At 37.8% G+C, this 26,920-nt stretch overlaps 1 protein-coding gene across 1 annotated transcript in view; it reads right to left on the reverse strand.

The window, feature by feature from the left end:
* LOC100347668 (glutaredoxin-1) overlaps positions 1–26,920 on the reverse strand; it is a 90,152-nt gene that overhangs the window by 49,846 nt on the left and 13,386 nt on the right. The window lies entirely within an intron of this gene.

The raw sequence follows: 26,920 nt of genomic DNA on the forward strand, positions 1-26,920 counted from the left end.
CTGCTGAAGAAGGGGGTTTTATTATTCCTGAGTGTTGTGTTTTGTGTGGCCTTGTACTTCCTTTTGATCTGGAGTTGGCAAAGTCTCTAAGCATTTTAAGTATTCATGACAGTGAGACCCTTTGCTAACATTTATTTTATAGCAGGCATTGCCTTTCTATGCAATGGAAATGTAATCCTGCCTTGGTAGTCTCAACACTTTTTTCTTTAAAATAGATAAGTTTTGTCAGCTAGTTTACTGTGTTCCTTGAATATAAACAGGTTTTGTTTACTAAATCTAAGTACAGTAGAGATGCATCATCAGAAAATAAAAATGTTCTTGATAAAGTTTTGCACTGGCATTTTAGAAAGTTGCGATAACTTTCACTTTTTTAAAGATTTGTTTACTTATTTGAAAGGTAAGTTACAGAGAGGTAGAGGCAGAGAGAGAGAGAGAGAGAGAGATCACCCACCCACTGATTCACTTCCCAAATGGCTGCAATGGCTGGAATTGGGCCGATCTGAAGCCAGGAGTCTGGAATTTCTTCTGGGTCTCCCACCTGAGGACAGAGACCCAAAGACTTAGGCCATCTTCTATTGCCTTCCCAGGTCATAGCAGAGAGTTAGATTGGAAGTGGAGCAGCTGGGTCTCAAATCCGCACCTATATGGGATTGCTGATACAGCAAGTGGTGGCTTTACACGCTGCGCCACAGCCTCAGTCCCTGAAAACTTTCTTTGAATAGTATATACTGACTAAAGCCAACTCCCTTCAAATATTAAAAATATACAAGGATTGACTTGCTTTTCCACTAAATTCATGTTACCCAGACTGTTGAACCCTATTGTGTCTCTTGGACTGCTTGAGGTTCTTCACTGTCACTTTTCACCAGTGACAGTCTGTATCTATGGTCTCTTGGCCTCTTATAAGTAGGATCACCATAAAGGATAACTAGCCTATTCCTAAAAAGGGTACTTTGCATAACAAAGAAAAGAAGCCACATTTAGTAGATATTAGAAACTTTAATTTGAATTCTTTTTATAACTTGACTATCTAAAACATTAGCTTCCAAAGCTTCATTTGATAGTTTATAAGCTATTAGAATTGGATTGGGGAAGGGAGTATATACTATTTAACAGATGTCAATCTTGTTAAGGAATCATTTCTAAAATAACCAATAATTATATTTGCTTTCTCCTCTTTGATGTAACACCTTCACTGGTCAGTCATGACCTCTGCAACATAAAAGTTACATACAGTAAAGCATTTTTTCCTCCACATATAAATCCACAAATAAAGCTGTCTTATAAGCCCAGAACTAATAGTTCTGTGGCATACATCCTCTTGTAACTCTAAAGTTTCAGATAGAAGAGGATACCAAAAAATGGAAAAATCTTCCATGCTCATGGATTGGAAGAATCAACATCATCAAAATGTCCATTCTCCCAAAAGCAATTTATAGATTCAATGCAATACCAATCAAGATACCGCAGACCTTCTTCACAGATCTAGAAAAAATGATGCTGAAATTTATATGGAGACACAAGAGACCTCGAATAGCTAAAGCAATCTTGTACAACAAAAACGAAGCTGGAGGCATCACAATACCAGACTTCAGGACATACTACAGGGCAGTTGTAATCAAAACAGCATGGTACTGGTACAGAAACAGATGGATAGACCAATGGAACAGAATTGAAACACCAGAAATCAACCCAAACATCTACAGCCAACTTATATTTGACCAAGGATCTAAAACCAATTCCTGGAGCAAGGACAGTCTATTCAATAAATGGTGCTGGGAAAATTGGATTTCCACGTGCAGAAGCATGAAGCAAGACCCCTACCTTACACCTTACACAAAAATCCACTCAACATGGATAAAAGACCTAAATCTACGACCTGACACCATCAAGTTATTAGAGAACACTGGAGAAACCCTTCAAGATATTGGCAGAGGCAAAGAGTTTCTGGAAAAGACCCGGGAGGCACAGGCAGTCAAAGCCAAAATCAACTATTGGGATTGCATCAAATTGAGAAGTTTCTGTACTGCAAAAGAAACAGTCAGGAGAGTGAAGAGACAAACGACAGAATGGGAAAAAATATTTGCAAACTATGCAACAGATAAAGGGTTAAATACCAGAATCTACAAAGAGATCAAGAAACTCCACAACATCAAAACCAACAACCCACTTAAGAGATGGGCCAAGGACCTCAATAGACATTTTTCAAAAGAGGAAATCCAAATGGCCAACAGGCACATGAAAAAATGTTCAAGGTCACTAGCAATCAGGGAAATGCAAATCAAAACCACAATGAGGTTTCACCTCACCCCGGTTAGAATGGCTCACATACAGAAATCTACCAACAACAGATGCTGGCCAGGATGTGGGGAAAAAGGGACACTAACCCACTGTTGGTGGGAATGCAAACTGGTCAAGCCACTATGGAAGTCAGTCTGGAGATTGCTCAGAAACCTGAAGATAACCCTACCATTCGACCCTGCCATCCCACTCCTTGGAATTTACCCAAAGGAATTTAAATTGGCAAACAAAAAAGCGGTCTGCACCCTAATGTTTATCGCAGCATAATTCACAATAGCCAAGACCTGGAACCAACCTAAATGCCCATCGATGAGACTGGATAAAGAAATTATGGGATATGTACTCTTTAGAATACTATACCGCAGTAAGAAACAACAAAATCCAGTCATTTGCAACAAAATGGAGGAATCTGGAACACATCATGCTGAGTGAAGTAAGTCAGTCCCAAATGGACAAATATCATATGTTCTCCCTGATCGGTGACAACTAACTGAACACCAAAAAGGAAACCTCCTGAAGTGAAATGGACACTATGAGAAACGGTGACTTGATCAGCATAGCCCTGACTGTTAATGAACAACTTAATACATTATCCCTCTTAGTAGTTTTTTTGTCTGTTCTACTTAATATGACTGGTTTAATTCTGTAATTAATACACAGTTATTCTTAAGTGTTGAAAATTAACTGAAAAGTGATCCCTGTTAAACATAAGAGTGGGAATAAGAGAGGGAAGAGATGTATAATTTGGGACATGCTCAAGCTGACTTGCCCCAAATGGTAGAGTTAGAAACATACCAGGGGATTCCAATTCAATCCCATCAAGGTGGCATGTACCAATGCCATCTCACTATTCCAAGTGATCAATTTCAGTTCACAATTGATCATAATGAAAGGACTAAGAGTCAAAGGGAGCACATAAACAAGTCTAGTACCTGCTAATACTAACCGATAGAATAAATAAAGGGGAGAGTGATCCAACATGGGAAGCGAGATACTCAGCAGACTCATAGAATGGCAGATGTCCTAAACAGCACTCTGGCCTCAGAATCAGCCCTTAAGGCATGTGGATCCAGCTGAAAAGCCCATGAGAGTATTTCAGGCATGGAAAGCCAAAACACTCTGGCAAAAAAAAAAAAAAAAAAAAAAAAAAAAAAAAAAAAAAAAAAACCTAAATGAAAGATCTCTGTGAGTGAGATCCCAGTGGAAAGAACAGGTCTTCAAAGAAGGAGGTACCTTTCTCTGAAGGGAGGAGAGAACTTCCACTTTGACTATGACCCTGTCGGAATAAGATCGAGGTCGACAAACTCAAAAGGCTTCCACAGTCTTGACCACTCATGACTAGAGCCTAGGGAGATTACTGATGCCATAAACAAGAGTGTCAATTTGTTAAGTCAACAACAGGAGTCACTGTGCACTTACTCCTCATGTAGGATCTCTGTCCTTAATGTGCTGTACATTGAGATTTAATGCTGTAACGAGTACTCAAACAGTATCTTTCACTTTGTGTTTCTATGGGGGTGCAAACTGTTGAAATCTTTACTTAATGTATACTAAACTGATCTTCTGTAAAAAAAAAAAAAGAAGAAATTATCAACTCTCAACTTGACTCTCACTGGGATTAAACATGACAATAGGTCTGATCTGATTTCATCGTCATTTAAAAAATCATCTATTATTTTTCACTTTATGTTTCTGTGTGGGAGCAACTGTTGAAATCTTTACTTAATGTATACTAAGCTGATCTTCTGTATATTAAGAGAATCAAAAATGAATCTTGATGTGAATGGAAGGGGAGAGGGAGTGGGAAAGGGGAGGGTTGCGGGTGGGAAGGACGGTATGGGGGGGAAGCCATTGTAATCCATAAGTCGTACTTTGGAAATTTATAATCATTAAATAAAAGTTAAAAAAAAGTTTCAGATAAGTGAATTATAAAAGATTAGTTTAAAAACTATATATGTAATATGAATGTGGTTAAAGATCACATACTTAAGTCTTATGTGTATTCATTACATTTGTGTAATATCTCTGTTCTATTTATTATGTCCTCATGTTCTAGAGAGTAGAATATTTACTCTTGTTTAACTGCATGCATGATGTGTACACAATAAAATATCTGTATATAGAAAAGGTGAGTTCTTTCTCAATTGCTTACTTATTTTCTTTGGTTAAAATTTCTTCACAGGTAAAACTAGATTCTGATTCTGAAAAGGTTTTATATAAAATTAAAGTAACTATTAGGCACCAGTATACTGCATCTTATGTTGTTAGTGCCCAGTAAACTTTGTTCTTCTGCAAAGAGAAGTTTAAAGGTTTTTATATTTTTAATGACTGTTGGAAGAACTGAAATGCATGCAATGAAACTAATGACCATGAAGTATATAAAAGTTAACATGAGGATGGAAAAGAAATTTAATTTGGTAATCATTTGTTAAATACTTAGAAGTTCTGAGAAGTTGAAAATACCTTTTACTATCAGACGCAATTCATGAATGCCCCATGTAAAGCTGAACATTCTGCCTCATGTCAATCTGTCAGCTCATAAATGTGCCAGTCACAGTGCTTTGCTCATGAAAGATGCTCCATAGATGCTTCTGGAAGAAACTGTGAATTCTTTGCTCTCAAGGATGTTGGTTTTATTTATTTATTTATTATTTTTTTTTTTTTGGCTCCTTTTTTCTGGGATCCTCCATCAGTTTTCCTATAGCAGAGCCCCCTACCTCCAGTGTTCTGCTGCTCCCTAGAAAACCAAAAATGGTGTGCAACTGACCCAAGATCTTGATGCCCTGTGCCCTTGGGGATACTACACATGCCCTGGGAGCTGCATCAGATTGTCATATTTATACCAGTGTTACAGTGTTCTGACATGGAAAATGGACATGGGTCCATTCTTTTTACCCTAAGTGAAATCCAAGCTAGGTAAGTACATTTCTCCCCTGTAGAGAAAGCACTTTGGAATGGGGGATTGAATTTTATTCAGCAATGTGTTACCTCCTCTTCTGTCCTCCTAGATGAGTGCAATGAATATCTAGGTGAGTTTGGGTAAGACTCTCACCAATTACATTACTTGTAAACTTGACTCTTGTCTCTTACTAAATATATTTTCCATTATTTTTCAAATGTGTCATATTGCAATCCAATGCCTCTGAACAATACAGACCAAAGTGATGTAATATAGTGCGTTAAAGTTCTTTCTTATTCCACTTGCCTTCAATTCTAAAGACGGAGTCAACAACGCAATGTTAACGAGACTTTAATACCTTCTCAATCTCTTGTTATTTTTTCTTTTTCACAAAGGATATATTAGGCCTCAAGGTTTTTTTAGCAGGCAGTTATATTTGATTAGAATTCAATAATTTGTTTTGTCTTTATCATTTATTTTTATGGTTTCTTTATTTTAAAGCAAAGGATAAGTGTTGTCACTTAAATGACAATGATAAAAAGCTAGTTTAAATTACAAAATGAGCTGAAATTTTTAGTTTATTGATACCATGTATTCCTATACATAAATGTGGAAAATACATGAAAATGGCATGCAATATATTAAATTTGTAAAACACCACTGTAACGGAAAGAGAACTAGGTCTTAAGGCTAAAGACCAATGACTGGGAAATAGCACTGTTAAGTACTTTTCTTTTTAAAGTTTATTACATGCCCCACTTGCTGCAGAGTTTGCCCAGGGATACTGTCCAGAATGAACTGCACCAATTATCAGAGCCACAGGAAACTGCAGGCAGTTAAGGACCTCTGGGAATGAAGCATAAGAGAAAACTAAGTGGGATAGAAGAAAGCAAGTGGGCTCCCTGAAGAGATGTGATTAGACAGCAGTGTTCTGGGCAGTCTCACCTTTTTTAAGCACCACTAACATAACCACTGGATTCATATCTAAGTTGCCTTATACTTCAAATCACTTCTAGGTTATTCATGATATCCAATACAATATAAATGCTTTGTAAATAGTTATACTGTATTGTTTAGGAGACAATGACAAGAAAAATATATGTGTTCAGTACTGATTCTTTCTTGTTTTTTAATATTTCTGATCCACATTTGGGTGACAGTTGCAGTACCCATGGATATAGAGGGTGAACTGCATTGTTTACATATAAAATGGAAAGTAATGAATGTCTTCAAATAAAGGGAGAAATGATTTCCACATAGAAAGCTCTCACTGAAGCATTCTAGATGAAAGAACTAGAAGCAGACTTCCCCTTCATTTACTTCTGAGCACAGTGGGCACTGCACACCACAGAGCTGGGATTTCTGCACCATTACTAATGCATTGAAGATTCAGAGGAGCAGTGATCAGTTTCCAGATCCTACTTTTAAAGAAGTGAAGAGTCTCTTGGCTCCTCTCCTCTCCTCTCCTCTCCTCTCCTCTCCTCTCCTCTCCTCTCCTCTTTGCTCTCTCTTTTTTCTCCTTGCTAGCTCCTCTCCTCTCTGTCTCTCTCTCTCTTATACTCTCCTTCTCTCTCTTTTTCCTTCTTCATCCCTTCCCTCCAGCCTGATGGTTTTCCCCAGTAAACCTTTTCCCTTACTCTGGTGTTTGGTGTGTTTTGTGACAGACTAGCATTGGTGGGTTGGCCGGGAAAACCTTACATGGGTGATCCAGCATTCCCCCAGTGACTTTGCTCTCCCTTTGGGGGTCTCTGAGCTGTTCTGGGGTCCTGGATTTCTGCCAGTCACAAAACACACCCCCAGAATTCCTTCCACACCACCGAATGCTCCACGATCTCCATCCATACACCAGCCTTCCAAATTCTGAGGTAAGATGCAGAACGGGAAATTCTCATAGCGACTCCTACTTTGAGTTGTGGTTTACTGTCGACTACTCGCCTGACTCTCATAAAAGTAGTAGTTTTAGACACTAACCACAACTCCTACTTAAGGCTTTTAGTCTCTACGGACACTGTGTCCAGGCAACAGTGGGTGTGAGTGACAACTCAACCTCTGTTCCCCTTTTACAGGCTAAGCCATGGGCTCCAGTGGGCGCTTGGGTGATGACCCCGCCTTCTGCTCCCATATTCTCTCATTAGTCAGACTGTCAGGATTCAAGGACGCTTGCAATCCACAGATCTGACTCTACAGGTGACAATGGGAACTTTTCTCTAACCACGTTCTGGCTAATTCTTTAAGTAATATGGTCCCTCTCAAATTGGCTCCAGCCCTCAAATGTTGATGCCTCATCTTTAAAGTGGCTCCTCCATGGTGGCGCATTTGGCCTTGAGGGATTAGCCCAAAGTCAGAGTGGTTTGACTCTGATATCCTCCAAGATCTTTAACACTTCTCGGAGCATTCGGGAAAATGGAAGGAGATCCCATACACTCAAGCTTTTCTATCTTTGATCTAAAGCTTCTATGTGTACTGCTCTCTGGTCCAGGTCCTATTGGGCTCCAAAGTTTCCACTAGAGGTCAAGTGCCTAAGCCAAAACCTCTGCCTTCCACATTTGCAGCCCCAACTTTTCACTATCTCAGCTCACTATACCTCCCCCTCCCACCCAGGAATTTGGACTTTTTCTCTTATCAGTTTGGGAATGATTGCTTCCATGCTTTCACTCTCCAGCCCTTGTCCTCCAACTAGTCTTTTGCCTCTCCCTCTCTTATTCCAGTTTTACCATAAGAATAGCAAGGGAGTGGTAATCCCATCCTTTTGGGCTCCCTGCTTATTGAGAAACAAATTAGGTATCCCACCCTTCTGATGGCTCTTTTGTTTTATCTTGAGCAAGCCAGACAGGAAAATTGGGTTTTCTGACCTCCACTTCTTGTCCTTGGTGCATCAAACTCTAGCCCACTGTCACCTTTGGGAACTGTCTTGATGCAGTTCCAAGTGGCTGACTATGATGTCATGGGCCTAAGGTGTTCTTAGGAAAAAGGCAACTATAACTAGACACTCAGTTTGAAGGAATTTCTCTCTCAAATCTAGGAAGATCACTACCTTTAAAAATATTGCTTTGTAACTTGCTGGACTTATTTTGCAATTTATTTTAACAGGTTTCCAGGTAATCAGTACTCAATGAAACAGCAATGGGTAATTAGTACTTGTTTTAAATGAATGCAATTTTAATTTTAATCAAATTCAGATAGATATATAATATCACCATTCTAAGTCATTTAGGTATAACTTAATTTAAATTGGGTAAAGGCAAATGAGATAAAAGCACCTATGTGTAAACCTTGGTACTATCAGCATGTTATATTCTATAGAAAAATTATTTGGGTTTGTTTAATGAATGTTTTCATAAACTGTCCATGCAAAATAGTTCAACACTGCTCAAAGTAATTCAGGCTGAAATTTGATGTGTTACCTTATTTAAAAATATTATCTTAATTTGAAGATTTTAGCAGGTTATTTAGAAATGTAAATCAAGGACATTGGCAGATGGAAAACATCACAAATATACTAATCTATTCCTCTGTGACATAAAATTAAAATCTGATTCTCTGTTAAAGAAATGTGTTAAAGTAATCTATTACGTTCTCTTGATGTCTCTGTTAAATTCTAGTTGCTTGAAAACAGCTGAGTTTTTATTAAGAGCTATGGGTTATTTAACATTGAAGTGAAATGGACACTATGAGAGACAATGACATGATCAGCCCTTGTCTAGACTGTTGAGGAACAACTTACTATTTTATTCCTTTTAGTATTTTTGTTTTGTTGTTGTTGTTGTTGCTCTGTTTGTTCTACATAAGACCACTGGTTGAACTCTGTAATCAATGCACAATCATTCTTAGGCATTTAAAATTAACAGAAAAGTGATCTCTGTTAAACATAGGAGTGGGAATAAGAGAGGGAGGAGATATATAGGTTGGCACATGCTCACTCAGACTTACCTCCAATGGTGGAACCAGAAATGTGCCAGGGGATTTCAACTCAATCTTACCAAGGAGGCAGGTACCAATGCCAGTGCACTTGATAAACTGATAAGTATAAATACACAACCGATCAAAAAGATAGGGTATGTGTCGATGAGATTTCACAAATAAGACCAGTGTAAGCAAATAATTAAGGATAGAATTAAAAGGGAGAGAATGATCCTGTGGGGGAAACAGGACACACAGCAGACTCATAGAATGGCAGCACTCCTGCCTCAGAATCAACCCTTGGGACATTCGGATCTGGCTAAAAGGTCCATGAGAGTCTCACAGGCATGGAAAGCCATGACATGGTGGCAAAAAATAATCTAAATGAAAGATCCTAGTGAACAAGACCCCAGCAGAAGGAACAGGCCATCAAGGAGAGAGGCGCCTTTCTCTGAAGGGAGGAAGGAACCTCCACTGTGATACTGCCTTGACTAAACAAGTTCAGAGTCAATGAACTCAAGGGGCTTCCATAGCCTAGACAGCTCATAGCAAGAGTCTCGGGTGATTGCTGACGTCATAAATAAGAGTTCCAATTGTTAAATCAACAACGGGAGTCACTGGGTACATGCTCCCCATGTAGGATCTCTGTCCTTAATGTGTTTTACTGTGAAACTTAAAAACAACACCACTAGTCGAACAATACCCTATACCTTGTGCGGTTGTGTGAGTACAGCCTGTTGAAATTCTTGCTTAGTATATACTAAGTTGATCTTCAGTATATGAAGGTAATTGAAAATGAAACTCGATGAAGGGCGGGATGGGAGAGGGAGTGGGAGAGGGGAGGGCCACGGGAGGGAGGGAGGTTGCGGGGGGGAGAAGCCACAACAATACAAAAGTTGTACTTTGTAAATTCACATTTATTAAATAAAAAATAACTATATAACAAACAAACAAAAAAAGGAACTTAATACTTTACCCTTTTAGCATTTTTTATGTTCTACTTAAAACTGTTGGTTGAACCCTGTAATTAATACACAATTACTCTTAGGTGTTTAATTAATGCTATAACTAGTACTCAAATAGTATTTTACACTTTGTGTTTCTGTGTGGGTGCAAACTGTTGAAATCTTTACTTAATATATGCTAAATTGATCTTCTGTATATAAAGATAATTGGAAATGAATCTTGATGTGAATGGAAGGGGAGAGGGTCTGGGAGAGGTGAGTGTTGTGGGTGGGAGGGAAGTTATGGGGGGGAAGCTATTGTAATCCATAAGCTGTACTTTGGAAATTTATGTTCATAAAATAAAATAAAAATAAAATACAAAAAGAAAGTAAAAAGCCAACAGAATAAGAGAAAAAAAGAGCTATGGGTTATTTAAATATGTGCTTATTTTCAAACCTTTGATTACCTTGTAACAATGATCAGATTTGGTCTATATTATGTCATGATGTTAAGGGATCTTATTTCAACCATATACTTCAAGCCTTCTTGGCATCCTTGATAGGCATTCAAAAAATCAAAGTTCCAAAGAATTTGGACTCTGAAATTTTTAGTAAATTTGGACTTTGGTTTTTTCCAGTTTGGGCCCAACTGGAAAAAATTGAAGGACATATGTTTCTCATCTTGTAGAGACACCAACTAATCAGGATATTTGTATTATATTAGAAGTACTGTCAAGATGTGAAGCGGTGCAAAATTTTAAGTTTCTGTAATATAAAATGCTACTGATACAAATGTCTGAAAGTTAAAAAGTCTAATGATCTTGTGTTACTAGACATGATGGTTATCTTAATGAGAAAGCCCCAGAGACCTGAAAGAGTTAAATGCTTTGTAAAATCCTACAGGTGCTTTCAAAAATACTGTGTGAAGTAAGCAAGTGCCTCTTTTTGGTTAATGAGTTCATAATTTTAAACATGGCAACTTAAAGTCTTTTGTCATCCTCAGTTTTATATATCAGATTTGCTGCTCATAAAATTAAGTGTTGTTGGTTCTGTGTTTAGCTGTCCTCCTATAGGTTCTGATGAAATTTTTCCAGCCACTTCTATTGTATTCATACTTTGGGATGGCTCTGTAAACAGATGAAGCCAATAATGTATTACAGGTACCAATGAGAGAAAGTATGGTTAACTGAGGTTACTAAGAGCAGAAAGTAATTTGAATCAATTGGTAATTTATAAAAAGGAGTTAGATTTTAAAAAGCTATTATTGAAACTGCTATATTGGTCTATTATGTTTTGTTATATGTGTATACATATTGGATGTCTACATGGGAAAATTTATTAAGAGTTTTATTTTGATCAGCTTATAGACAAAAGATTTCTCATAAATTTAAACAGCTAAAATTAATCAGAGATACATTTTGACTCATGTGACCTGAATCTCTGTATCAGATATTTGAAAATGTTGGTAGGAAGAAACTAAAAACATTTTATATGCTTGTGATAGAATTTTCTGGTTAAACAAGCTACACCATGTTAGATATTTAAGAGATGTTTCAAAATACATGTACTCTTAAAATTTATAGAAGACATTGGACCTTCTGGTAAATGTTTTCTTAAGTTGTTATCTAATGGTTGAAAATGCTTGCTAAGTTTTCATTTGATATTGCTATTGTCAGTAGGCAATTTAGGAATTGCTCCCTCATTTCTCTATTCTAAGCCTGACTTGTTCTCTCATTTCTCTATTCTCTTCAATCTAGGAAACTGACTATACTGAAGGACTCTCTAGGATGCACAATTTAATTTTTAGATCTTATAAAAGGGATGGCTAACATTTTCTGTAATACCATAGCCAAAATGAAAGCTTAAATTATAATTTCACAGCTAGACTTACTTCACCATGGGTACAGTAAACAGGCAAGTCCTCCATTTCAGACCAAACAAAGGGAAAAAGTTTTAAAGTGAGAACATAGTTTTCCTCATGGGCATGTCTACCTCAGAAAAACTACTACCAGAAAATGCCTGTGACTATAGACTTCTAGTTTAGGCCACTGAAGATTAGAGATGGGACTTGAGCACCCCCTTGACTTGCATCCTCTGGTCTGCTTTAAGAAAAACCAGGAGGAAAAGAAAACTAGGTATCAGAAGCAATGTTAAGATGGGTGGCAGGCCTAAAAAGGCAGCTCTGTACAGTGTTCTGCCCTCAAAGAGACCCAAAAGGCCAGTCCACTGCAGTGGCTTTCAATGTGGTAAGCCTGGGCTTCAGCAGAAGTCAGCTTATGAAGAGCCCTGGCAGCTCTGCCAGCCAAGAGTTGGATCACCAGAAATGTAACTGCCTTGGAGTCAAAGGACTTCAGGTCAGAGCCACAGATCTTATTGGCTCTAAGCTGAAAAGCCCTTCACTCAGCCCAGCTTCCAAGGTGACTACTGCTGCTGAGGGGACGGCAAAGTAGGGTCAGTAACATTGCAGTCAGAACTGTAAATTTCCTGTTAGAGATGCCACAACAGGGTACCTTCCCCAAGGAGGTTCACACCTCCCTTAGGATGTACCTTATGAAGAGATAGATAAGTCTGGGCCTCATAATTTACAAGGCTTTAAAGCCCACCAGATTATTATCAACCCCCTTCCATCAGGTTCTATTTGCCTCTCAATCAGAAAACTTAGTTGTAGCTTAGATAGCACCTTTCTTAGGTTCTCTAGTAATGACTCTGTCCTTTGTATCTAGCCCACTTGGGCCTCATTACTTTGTAATCATAGCCTCTAACACCGATGGCTCTACTTCCAACCTGTGTGTACTGACGGTCCTCCCCCCCCCCCCACTTAATGTTGTATAATTGTTCAGAATTTCTCTACAGACAAACCCCACTACCTACAGAAGTTAAGTGGCCTTTTCTCCCAGTCTTGACTGGGATCAACTTTAAGCCATATCCATCAAACTGTCCTCACAAGGGTCTAGAGAACCCCTTCATTTCCTCTCCTCTATGAAATCCTCTCATTTACCTGGTTAATGCCATTCTTAGGATCATTGGTTGCTATTCTCACTCTGTCTTTTACACTACCATGTCTATTTAAGTATTTATAGCAGGTGATAATGGAACGAACCAAGACCTTCAGCAACCAGTTAATCAAATGCTGCTACAGGGATGTACTTGGCTCCCCACCCAGGAGACAGTGGCTTGAGACATCGCCCCGTGCCAGCGAAGAGTACCTCATTGCCCCATGTCAGCAGGAAGTAGCTCTAAAGACAGATCATCATCCCTCTAACCCTCCTGGACATTTGGGACTAATGTAATCCCATAAAATTCCTGCTTTATAAAAAACAAAAGGGGAATTTTAGGAAAATTGTGCAGTTTTATCTAAGGTGCGATCTACACACTGACACCATCCTAGGCTCTAGCCCCCACCGCCATCGCTGGTAGCCAGGTGGCCCCATGGCCCAACCACTGATGTCAAGCTCACCCCCATCCTAATGGGATTTACTGCTCCTGCTTCCCTGCCCGCCCTCTGGCAAAGTTTTAAAAGGGCCTGTTCCTGAACACGTGGCTCTCTTGGCTCCTCTCGTCTGCTCTCCTCTCATCTCTCGCTGCTCTCTCTCTTCTCTCCTTGCTAGCTCCTCTTCTCTCTCTCTCTCTCTCTCTCTCTTATACTCTCCTTCTCTCCCTTTTTCCTTCTTCGTCCCTTCCCTCCAACCTGCTGGTTTCCCCAATAAACCCTTCCCCTTAAAAAAAAAATAAAGAAGTGAAGAGGTTTTTGAAAGGGGGAGATAGGGCATGAGAGCGTCCATTCTAAGAGCCCACCACTGGATAGCTATGCACTCCCACTTTTATTTAGAGGGTACCAGAAATCTACAAGTCAGCAGGCACGTATGCAAGGTTATACATCAATTTAAGGATATGGGAAAAGGAATTTAGTCTGGTGGTCTAAGATAGGGATTACAGCTGTGTTATAAATCTTCAGAGACAGACCCATTTAAATGTTCCTGCAAATTTACAAATTCCCAAAAATATTCTGGGTACCAATTAATGTCCATTAGCCCCCTGCTGCTCCTGCTGCAACATTCCTCTGGGGTGAGTGTGCCTGTTTTGGCAGGAGCAGAATCTGTGGCCATGCCTCTAATTTCAGGGGGCTGTGTCCCCTGAGAGACATTTATGCCGCATCTCTACAAAGAAGCAGTTCTATTTGAAGCAGTATTGCTACATTTATACACCAGACAATTATTAGGAAGTCTTGATGCTTTTGTTAAAAAAGCTTTGTTGTAATAAACTAAGTATTACAAAACTAATAATCTGTGCATCAGTTTACATTGTGTGGATGTGTAAAAGCAGGAACTGTATCCTTTCTGGGCTGACAACCTAAAATTGTGAATATATTTTAACATGTATCTCTCTGGTTACCTCCTGCTTTTCTCTTAGCTAGATAAGAAAATTGTTGCCAACTCAAGTCATCTAATGTTTCCTGAATGTAGTAATCCTGCCTACTGCATTTCAGCTGTAAATGTGACTGATGCATGAATTAGTGGGGAGCTTGGCTAGGCCATGCTTCACCCTTACAGGAAGGCTTATCACTCAGGAATGAATCATGGCCTTTACCTACACATCTGTCCCCTCTTTGGAACAACAAACCATAATTTTGACTTTACTTTTCCATTGGGAAGGAGACAAGAAAATTACATCTACTCCTGCAAAAGTTGATAGTTGATAGTTTTATATTCATCAACATAGATTAATATTTGAAAAAAGTTGATAGTTTTGTGTTCATCAACATAGATTCATATTTGAAGTGATGATAATCCTTTTTCTTATTCAGGGTTATTTATGCAATTTGAATTGAATTGAAATTACCTATGTATCTGCGGAAGTCAGTTTCAATAAGTTTCAACTAAAGTTTTCCATCTTGCTTTCTGAGTACCTTTTGGGTAATAGAAATACTAAGTTCATGGTCTGTAACACCTCTCACCCAAGAGTAGAAAATGACATCATAGTACTCTTTGAGTTCATTTTTAGATGTAAGAGAAATGAGATATTATGATTGCTTTTAAGATTCAGCTTGAAATAATTGCTACATTTTCTAATTCATGTACCCAAGATTACTCCAGGGGAAAATTAGCTCAAAATATTTTATCTTTTATTTATTTTAGTTCAAATATTCTTCAATATCAAAACACAACAGCAAAATAGTCTTAGAATTCATCCATGAGAAGCCTTTTTGATAAACAAGCTATTTGACACAACACACACACACACACACACACAAATCTGGTTCTGTAAGATTACTTTGAACAATCACCTTGACTGTACACCAAATGCCACTTAAAACTAGAATTCCGGAACTCCTTTCATTCCCAAAACTCCAACCTGTACTGACTTATTCTCCAACATTATATTATTCTTATTACCCAATAACTTCTAACCCTCTTATTTCCACTCCCACATCATTTTTCAGTATTCACCTCAACACCATTTTCCCAGGTTCACGTCTGCTACTCACTTGAACATGATTTTGACTTTGATTCTACCTCTGCCAATGCTTTCTCTGCCATGTTGGTTTAGAAAAATCTTCTACTCCAATAAAGTCCCAGCCATCTGTCTTTTAAGATCATCCAGTGAGTAGTAGTCTTTTCCAATTTGATTTGGGATCTGAAACCAACAGAACTTACAAAATGGGAAGGAGGGTAAGAAATAAAGATCAAGAACAAATGAATCAATTGTCTACTGGGCTAAAATTTATTTGGGGTTCCCAAGTAGTCATATAAAACTTTTAAGCTCAGTTTAAAAATTCAGAAGCTTCAGGGTAATCTCCATCTGGCTGGTTAATGAAACTCTGACTCTACCACTGTCAATAGTATTTATTTCCAGCCCATACTTTGTCAGGTATTGTTTCCTAACATGCATGGACAGGTGTAGTCAGAAAAGTTTTCCATAGGATATATGAAGCACACAGTAACCTTGGGCATCACTCTGAGCCACAATATTCTGCTGAGAGTGGTGGTACCTTCACCTCAAGCACAAAGAACTTTCCAAGGATTCATGCTTTATCTCTTCTTGTTGATAATAAATACTTTAGAAAAGTATGAAACTGGATTCAAATTCCAGGCCTGATCCTTACTACGTGACATGGGGAACATTTCTTTATGTGTAACAATAATGCTTTCAGAAATGTTATGTGATTAAAATAAGACAAGCATGTGTGAGCATACCTATCAAAGTTTGGCATTTAGTACATGCTAAATATTTACAACATATTCTTTCTCCAGTAGCTTAAGGGAGAGACCAAGCACACCATTATTTTGCTGTTGATGTCTCTTTCACCTAACTTTCATTGAACTGGTCCATCAACCTTCCACAGGAATAGAATAATTTTGGAGGTCCCTGAGCACTCTCAAGTGTGTTCCAAAATCAGTTTCCATTCAAACATCCTAAAGGGACTGACTTCAGTGGAAATGCTTGCACACCTTTCATCAGCAGATGTCTCACTTCCTTCGCTGTTCTATTAAACTAGAGAAGCATCATTTTTATGTACTCCATAACCAGGAAGGAAAGTTTAGCAATCTCATCAGAATTACTCCTGGATGTGTTTCCCGCACTTCCAGCTCATCCTTCAAGGGTTTAACTGATCCTAGATCAAAAGCTGAGTATGAAACATTTTTCAGTACTAAGTAACTCAAAGAAGTGTCTTTTCTAAACACATAGTTAATCATCTCATAATTCTGCCTCTTTGGAATCAGACTGAGAATGAACTAGATTGCACAAAGGGAAGAAACATTAGCAAAAGTTCATATTTCTTTCTGTCTTCCCTTTTGAGAAACTTCCAATAAGTGAGATAAACGAGTCAGAGGCTTAATCATACAGTGCACATTTCCATCCATAATTACTTCACTCTTAATATTGGACAGTATCTTATTCTGTAGGAATTGTGAAGAAAGTAAAAGCTATTTGTTTAAGATGCCTTATTTTATTCTTTCAGGTCATGAAATATAAATAGAACAATGACAGCAAATGTTTCTGGAATTAGGCATTCATGTGTGTTTGGGCTAAATAAACGATTCACTTCAAAGTGAAAATCCACCACTTCCTTCATCCTGTAATATTTCACACCTAAATTCTGCAGTCCATGTTACAGGCATTTGGAGCTTCTTCTCGGAATATCTCTAGTCTTGATGCCTTTCCTTTTTCACCATTTTGACTTGTATTCAATATTGCACAGCTTAGAATATTACAATTTTGTATGGTTTGCTATATTTTCTCCACTCTACTAGCTGTCCTATACAACATTTCCAACTTCTCTTTCTCAAAACACAGCAGTGGCAAGACATTAGCCTATAACTATACTTTTTTGTTGTTTTTAAAATCCTTTCCATCTACAGCATTTCCCCCATCAATACTTAACTACACAGAGTTCAGTTTACCCTAACTGGTCTTCTCATTACCACTCATTTATTCCTAAGCACATATCATGATTTATGTCTGCCAGTTCTCAGACTTCGAGCACCTTCTCATTCTCTTCTTTTCTAATAAAGGCTTTTGACACCTGGAAGAATCTGTTAAGAATAGTGTCCTTCCTCAGATAACTTGAGAATTAATTAGGATTAATTCTCAAAAGATGTACACAGTGACACTAGCAAAATAGCAGAATAGGCAGACCCAAGCTCTCATCTCCCTACAGTCAACAAGATTGTCAGAATCAACCTTGTCAGACCTCTAGCAGTGGTCAAAGGTCTACAGCCAAGGCAACTTAAAAATAACTTGTACTAGGTTTTACTTGTGCTTGCCCAACCCCTTCCCTTGAGTTGTGAAGGTTTGGAAGTTGCAGCAGCCTTTGGTCCCTGGATCTGAGAGAAGCAGGATAGGTCATATTTGCAAACTATTGTGTAGGTCTGTTTTTACTTATCTGAGAGGACCAATGTAAGGCATTCATCCCTGCTTTGCCTGATTCAGAATTCAGACTGGAAAAGCAGGAAGCATTGCTTAAATATTTTTCAAGGTGAAAAAGCAACATACATAGATTACAACAGATATATTCGATAAGTAACCTAAGGCCCAGAAAGAAACACTGGGAGAAATTTATTTGGGAAATAAGTAATTCAAAAAAATTTGTATAAGAATGTGTATAAGGAAGATTTAGAGTCATAAAATCATACAGGATGAGATTTAGTTTGATAAAAGACAACAAACTTTCACCTTGGGCTAATCTCTAGGCTCACTGAAAGCCTTGACCAAGTATTAGATCATCCCAGCATACACAAATCAATCTACAAATTATCTTCATGGTTGAATCCAGAAGTGAATGTGGGATTAAGTTTATGTATTTAGTGTCCTTGCTGTATTCAGAAGAGGGATGTAGCACTTAGCAGCCAGTTGAGTCCTGACAAGAATATGAGATCCTTAAAGCTTGCCAAAGGATCAAATGTAGATAGGATAATAAAAGTGATCTGCTCCCCACTTGTGTACCCCTACTTTGAAAATTTCTGACTAGATAGGACTACAAATTCCTAAATTTACTTTGACACCACTATTGAGGAAATGGAAAAGAAGAACCAGAGTTGCACTAAAAATAGTACTTTACCCCATTCTTAAAGCACATAAAAAGAATGAATGTGTTTTGTACTTTGTGTTCTGGCTTAAGAGGTGCCAAATATAGAATTTTTTATTTTCATAAATAGATGACTTTTTCTGGAAAAATATTTTAGAAAATACAAAACACAGAATAAACTGCTATAGCACAATTTTTATAAAATGGTTAACTTTAAGACCAAAATTTTAACTGGACTAAATACATAGAAGAGTTTAAAATAGCAGAAATCAAAGAAGTAGACAAGATGTTGGAGGCATTGTGAAAACATATGAGAAATGAGCTTTGCCTTGAAGGTTCTTAAAATCTTACAAAAGAACTAAAATATGACAAACACATGTATCCCAGAGATGAATTACAAATTGCATTCTCTGGACAGTCTCATCTATTTCTGTCTATGTCATTAGAATGATCTGAGCCTCTCCAAAATTTATTTCCATGCAAAAACAGAGGAACTTGATAAGAAGTAAAAATGATGAGTCACTTTAAGATTGCCAGCCAAGGGATTTCTGTGCGAATATAGTAGACTAAACATATACTTTTTCCTTTCTTGCCCAATTTCTCCCAAATGAAACCTACTAAAATAATGTTAATATAATTTTTCTTAAAGGTATAAAATCACAAATCAGGAAAAATGGAAGACAAGCATTACAGAAGCTGAGAAAGACTCAAAGGAAAAATGCAATAATTTAGACAGCAATGAGGAAAACTAAGAAATGACCTCATATGTAACTCAAAATTGCTCCCTAAATCTCAAGCATTGTCAACTCAGTAAAATGGAGAGCTGATGCAGAAAATGAGAAGACTTTTTTTTTTTTTCCCAATTTTTGGAGCAGCCAGACCCACAGATTCTTTCTCCACTGTGATTAATCATGTAACTGTACCTCCTTCACTCTTTGGAGTTACAGAGGGATTTATTTTTCTCTTATGTAACTTAAAAAGAGGGTCTCTCAATTATAGTGGAATCCCATAACAAGAACAGAAAACATAAGCAAATGATTCCTGAACTTTCCTGTTATTTTACCCCCATTTGGCTGCAGAATGTTAGGAATAGAATGTTTTACTCTCCAAGCATGAACTGGAATCCACCTAAGACAGTTGACAGTCAGGACAACACAGAATTCCCCTGCACTCCACCAAGAGGAATTGTGAGCTTACCATCAGGAGTCTAACACTACATGTGAAGTGGAACAACATCACCTGATATTAGAAAGTGATTAAGCTTAACTCGTTGGAAGCCCATGGGAAAGTATTAAAAATAAGTTTAAATGAGAAGTAGAATTAATAAGTAATAGTAGACATAAAATGTAATCATAACATACTCAAAATTAAATCCAAAATAAAAGAAAAAATTAACAAAAAATTGAAAACTAGCAATACAATAAATATCAATCAAACCATAGCAAAACTTACAGTCTGTGTAAATGGTCAAAACACAAAGATTAAAATCAAACATCATCAAATTGTATTAAAAAATAGGAATGTTGTCTACAAGAACACTACTTTTATATATAAATACTTAGATTAAAAGTAAAATATATTAAGATATGCATTCATACATAACAAAAAAGAAATATAGAATTACTATGATATCCAACAATGTACAGTTTAGAACAAAGAATATTACTAGAAGGGGACATTAGGTATTACTAAAGGGCTTAATTCACCAAGAAGACACAATATTCTTAAATATTTATGCAACTAACATTAGAACTCCAAAGTACATGATTCAAAAACTAAAGAACTGAAGGGGAAATGGGCAAATCTACCTTTATGCTTAGCTACTTCAGCATTCTTTTATAATTATTGATAAAGTAGGAATGTGGAAAAATCAGAAAGGATATCAAACATCTAAATAACCAAAAGTCAACTTGACCATTTGCCATTTATAGAACATGCCACCCAGCAGTACCAGAACACACATTCTTTTCAAGTACACATAGAATAGTCACCATGGTAGAACATATTTGGAAAATAAATTAAAGCTCAACAAACTCAAAGGAATTTAAATCATACAAAATATGTTCTCTGATCATAATGGAATTAAACTACAAATCAATACCAAGAAGGTATCTGGAAAACTTCCAAATACTTGGAAATTAAGCCACACTCTTATAAATAAACCACATGTCAAGGAGGAATTCATCAAGGATACTAGAGAATATTTTTAAGTGGATAATAATAAAAACTCAATCATGGAAATTTATGGGATGTCACTAAAGCAGTGCTTGAGGCAGTAGTTGTAGCATTAGATTCCTATATTAGATTCTTAGAACTGTCTCAATTCAATGATGTATATTTCTAAGAAACCAGAAAAAGAGTACAAAACACAAACAGAAAGTAAACTATATATTCCTACCTAAAACAATAAAGAACAGAAAACAAAACTGATATAAAAACAGTAGAGCAAGTCAACATACCCAAACTCTGGCTCATGAAAAAGATGAATACAATTGATATACAGAAAAACTGGATATCATTCATTAACTGTGACAAAGATACTAATATATGATGTTAATAGGGGAAATGGGATGAGAGATCTAGGGGAACTCTTTTATTACTACTCACAATCTTTGCTTTATAAACTTAAAACTATTCTGAAATAAAATTCTAAAAATATATTACTGTATTTAATCAGATTGATAACGAAAAGTATGAAACACAAATTGTACTTGAATTTGGTGTCTTGTATTTTATTTATTCTGGCTCAAATGGATTTCTGTCCCTTGCAATCAAATATCCTTAACCTAATTGGGATATGCAATATAGCAAACCATTGAAAGACAGACTCCCACAGAAGTACTAGATCTCATGTTTAGTTGGAATAATTTAGACAGAATACATACTCAGTTAACTTCATTTGTTTTGTTTAAGATAATTTTCAAGTTCATGGGAAAATGGACATATTTGAATACACTTCTTAATATAATTCTATTACATTTTTAAAGTCTTTCTTAAGGTATTATTATAGAAATTAAACACCATTAATATCACCAAAGATTCATTTTCACTTTCACAGAGACCTTTTATCCCTTTCATCTATAGCTCCTGGTTGAAATTAAAACAGAAGTCATTATTTTTATTTGATAAACTCTGCGGATGAACATATTTTATATGAAAGTGTGTATTTCTTTAATTTGGAGAATTATAATATTTTAAATCACTTTACTGCTCCAGGGGGAGAAATGATCAGTGAAGTGAGAAGAAAATGAGCCTGGTGTTTAGAAATAGGACATGGGAGGCTAAAATAGTTCTAATACTCATCAAGTATCAAGATGTGAAAATTATTATATCATGTCCTAGCAAGGTGTATGAACAACTTTAAAAACCAGTTTTGATATTGAGGTTCCAATACTACTAAGAAGACCAGATTGCTTCATGTACTTAAAACTAACATTGAAAGATGAAGGGGCTGACGCTGTGTCATAGAAGGTTAAATATCTGCCTGCATCCCATATGGGAGCCTATTTGAGTCCTGACTGCTTCACTTCTGATCCAGCTCTCTGCTAAGGTGCCTGGAAAAGCAGCAGAAGATGGCCCAGGGTCTTGGGCTCCTGCACTCACATGGAAGACCCTGAAGAAGCTCATAGCTCTGGCCAGGTTCAGCCCTGGTCATTGTGGCCGTGGAGAGGGAATCAGTGAATGGAGATCTCTCTCCCCACTTCTCTCTCTGTATCGCTGCGCTTCAAATGAGTCGATACATCGTTTTAAAAAAGGTTTTTTCAGAGAGAAGACAAAAATTATTTGGCTTTTTGAAACAAAGAACAAATTTCTGGAGAAAAACCTGCATGAGGAGACAATACAGAGAGGTGGGCTATAATCATAAATGCTGCTCTAAAATTGGAACAATATTCTGTAATAAATATAGCCCGAATTTTACAAGGTAGAGGCTATTGCTTTCCTATGAGTAATGTCAGTTTTAGGTAGCAAAATTCATCTAAGATAGAGATGAAGTTACAATTCAAGGATTTCTGATCCTAAATTGCAAATAAGAACATTCATTCCAATGTACTTCCAAATATTTGTTATACAAACTACAAAAGTCAGTGAATCACATCTATGTGGGTCTTAGCTAAACAATTAATGTAATTATTTGCTTAAACAAATTTTTAAATGTTCCTGGCAAAATGAAAACTGAAGTGAAGACAGGAACTTATAAACACTAAAATGGTGAATAGGTGAATAAATTAATTAATTAATTAATTTAATTTTAATCAAATAAAAATGAAATATGGCTTTGAAATATTGATTTCAAAGCCAGAAAAAGGGGAAATCAAGGCATTATAGCACCCAAGCTATAAACGGAAGATTGTATATAGGAAGATTGTATCAAACACACATATATGTTCTACTGGCTGAAACTGAAATTTCAATGTCTGATGAGAAACAGAAGTCTTTTTTAAAAAATTCATTTAAAGGACCAGTGCTATGGTACAGCAGGCTAAGCCTCTGTATGCAGCCCCAGCATCCCAAATAGGCACCAGTTCATGTCCCTGTTACTCCTCTTCTGATCCAGCTCTCTGGCATGGCCTGGGAAAGCAGAAATGGCCCAAGTGCTTGGGCCCCTGTATCCTCCTGGGAAGCCTGGAGAAGCTCCTAGCTCCTGACTTCAGATCAGCCCAGCTCCAGCCATAGTGGCCTTCTGGGGAGTGCACCAGATGACGGATGACCTCTATCTCTCTCTTTCTCTGTCTGTAACTTTACCTATCAAATAAATAAATAAATGTATTTAAGTTATACAAGTTTCATGTATTTCATATATACAGATTTAGGAACACAGTGATATATCTGACTGTACCTTCCCTCCCACCCACACTCCAACATTTCTTTCTCCTCCCCCTCCTATTCCCATTCTTAATTTTTACAAAGATCTATTTTCAGTTCACTTAATACACACAAAGTTAACCCTACACTAAGAAAAGAAAGAGCTCAATGTAAAAGAAAGCAATGTTCCTCAACAGAAGTTACAAGGACTGTAAGCAATCATTGAATCTCAACATGTCCATTTCACTCCAATACAATACATTTTGGGTACTCTATTAGTTACCACAGATCAGGGAAAACATATGATATTGTCTTTTGGGGATTAGCTTATTTCACTAAGTATAACGGCTTCCGGTTTCATCCATCTTACTGCAAAAGATATAATTTCATTTTTCATTTTTTACAGCTGAGTATCACTCCATAATATATATATACACCATAGTTTCTTTATCCAGTCATCAGTTGGTGGACACCTGGGTTGATTCCACATCTTAGCTATTGTGAATTAACCAGCAATAAACATGTGGATACAGATAACTTTTTTTTTTTTGACAGGCAGAGTGGACTGTGAGAGAGAGACACAGAGAGAAAGGTCTTCCTTTGCTGTTGGTTCACCCTCCAATGGCCGCCGTGGCCGGTGCACTGCGGCCAGCGCACTGCGCTGATCTGATGGCAGGAGCCAGGTACTTACCCTGGTCTCCCATGGGGTGCAGGACCCAAGCACCTGGGCCATCCTCCACTGCACTCCCGGGCCACAGCAGAGAGCTGGCCTGGAAGAGGGGCAACTGGGACAGAATCCGGCGCCCCGACTGGGACTAGAACCCGGCGTGCCGGCGCCACTAGGTGGAGGATTAGCCTAGTGAGCCACGGCGCCGGCTCAGGTAACTCTTTCTTACACTGATTTCTTTCAGTTTGGGTAAATTCTCAGGAGTGGGATTGTTGGATTATATGATAGGTCTGCATTCAGATTTCTGAGATATCGCCACACTGTCTTCCACAGTGGCTGCACCAGTTTACATTCCCACCAATAGTGTATTAGGGTAGTTTTCTCCCCAAATTCTTACCAGCATTTGTTGATTGTTGATTTCTGTATGACAGGGATTTTAACTGGGTGAGGTAAAAACCTCATTATGGTTTTAATTTGCATTTCCCTGATGGCTAGTAATCCTGCTTTTTTTTTAAGTGTCTGTTCGCCATTTGAATTTCCTCTCTTGAAAAATGCCTGTTCGAGTGTTTTGTCTATTTCTTAACTAGACTGATTATTTTGTTGTTGTTGAGTCTCTTGAGCTTTTTATAGATTCTGGATATTAAACATTTAGCAGTTGCACAGTTTGCAAATATTTTCTCCCATTCTTTCAGTTGCCTCTTCCCTTTGCTGAGTGTTTCTTTTGCAGTCAGAAGCTTCTCTGGTTGATTTAATCCCATTTGTCAAGTATGGCTTTGATTGCCTGTGATTCTGGAGTCTTTTCCAAAAAGCCTTTGCCTAGGCCAATGTCTTTCAGGGTTTCCCCAATGTTCTGTTGTAATTTGATGGTATGAGGTGGTATATTTAGGTCTTTAATCCGTTTTGAGTGGATTTTTGTGTAAGGTGTATGGTAGGGCTCTTGGAGAAACAGAAGTCTTGATGTTGAGCTCACTCGAGATAGGAGTTAGTACTGATATCAGCTCCATATCACTAGAGACTTGGAAAAGATACATTCTCTTGTAGAAAAAATCCTGCTCCCCAGATCAAGAAGCATTTCAGAAGCCACCCCACTCAGAAATTTGGGCAGGGTAAAAATATATACCCCATGGGAAATCAAAAGCCAAGAGCTATCTCATGTATACGGTTAATGCCTATATTTTGTGCAGATCTGAAACTCAGAAATTATTGTAAAGAATTTTTGATACCAGTAATCTCTCTAAAATGTTCAAACTTCCATGCATTCAGGACAAAGTAGAATCAATGGGGGAAAAAATTCACTGAGTCCACCATAGAAAAAAACACTGCAAACTATACAAAAACCAAGGCATGATGAGGAGGAGTAAAAACATCCCCACACATCTGAATCTCCTGAAACACAGAGCATTCTTAAAGGGATTTAAAAATAAGGACAAGTACACTGAAATTTCACATCAGATTAGGCACAGCTTAAAAGAGAATAAATGAACTTGAAAATAACCCATGTATTTACTGTCCTTGTGATACATAGAGAAAATTAGGTATAAAATGGGAAAATTAAGAAACATAAATAATAGATGAAGAAGCTTAAATTTTTATCTAGTAGAGTTTCAGAAGGAGAGAGTAGAAGAAATGAGGATCAATATCCAAGAGAAATAGCTGGACATTTCCACAAGTTTATTGTAGAAATAAGTTTTCAGGTAGAAAAATCATACTAGATCAAAACAAGATTAAAATGCAATCCAAAAGTCAGCACTGTGGTGCAGTGGGTTAAAGCCCTGACCTACAGTGCTGGAATCCCATATGGGGGCTGGTTCAAGACCTGGCTATTCCTTTTCTGATCCAGCTCTCTGCTATGGCCTGAGAAAGCAGCAGAATATAGCCCAAGTCCTTGGTCCTCTGTACCCAAGGAGATGGGAGACCTGGAAGAAGTTCCTGGCTCCTGGCTCCTGGCTTTGGGTCAGCTCAACTCTGGTCATTGTGTTCATTTGGGGCATGAACCAGCAGAACCATCTGATAGACTTTTCTCTCTCTCTGGTTCTACCTATCTCTGTAACTCTGTCTTTCAAATAAATTAAAAAACGCAATCAAGACTAAAGCACAGTGTACTGAAATTGAAGAACATACAAGTAAAAAGATATAGAAAAAATTTAAACATTACAAATGAACAGCAATTACGCTGATGGCCAACTTCACAACAGCCACAGAGGAGGAAAGGACAATATCAAATGTTGTGTAAATGTAATGTCTAGATGTGGATAAACAAATACGGATTTTTTTCATATTAAAAAAATCCAAGATTGGGGCCAACAATGTGGTGTAGCAGATAAAGCCACCACCTTCAGTGCCAGCATCTCATATGGACGCCGGTTCAAGTCCCGGCTTCTCCACTTCCGATCCTGCTCTCTGCTATGGCCTGGGAAAGCAGTAGAAGATGGCCTAAGTCCTTGGGCCCCTGCATGCACATGAAAGACCTAGAAGAAGCTCTTGGCTCCTGGCTTCGAATGGCGCAGCCCCGGCCATTGTGGCCTTGGGGAGTGAACCAGCTGATGGAAGACCTCTCTCTCTTCTGCCTCTCTTCCTCCCTCTGTATAACTCTTTCTTTTTTTTTTTTTTTTTTTTTTTTTTTTTACAGGCAGAATTAGACTGTGTGTGAGAGAGAAAGGTCTTCCTTTTCTGTTGGTTCATCCCCCAAATGGCTGCTATGGCCACACCCTGCACGGATCCGAAGCCAGGAGCCAGGTGCTTCCTCCTGGTCTCCCATGTGGGTGCAGGGCCCAAGCACTTGGGCCATCCTCCACTGCCTTCCCGGGCCACAGCAGAAAGTTGGACTGGAAGAGGAACAACCAGGACAGAACCGGCACCCCAACCAGGACTAGAACCCG

Source organism: Oryctolagus cuniculus, chromosome 7, assembly GCF_051225735.1.
Source record: "Oryctolagus cuniculus isolate XC-2025 breed Fujian yellow rabbit chromosome 7, ASM5122573v1, whole genome shotgun sequence".
NCBI lineage: Eukaryota > Metazoa > Chordata > Mammalia > Lagomorpha > Leporidae > Oryctolagus > Oryctolagus cuniculus.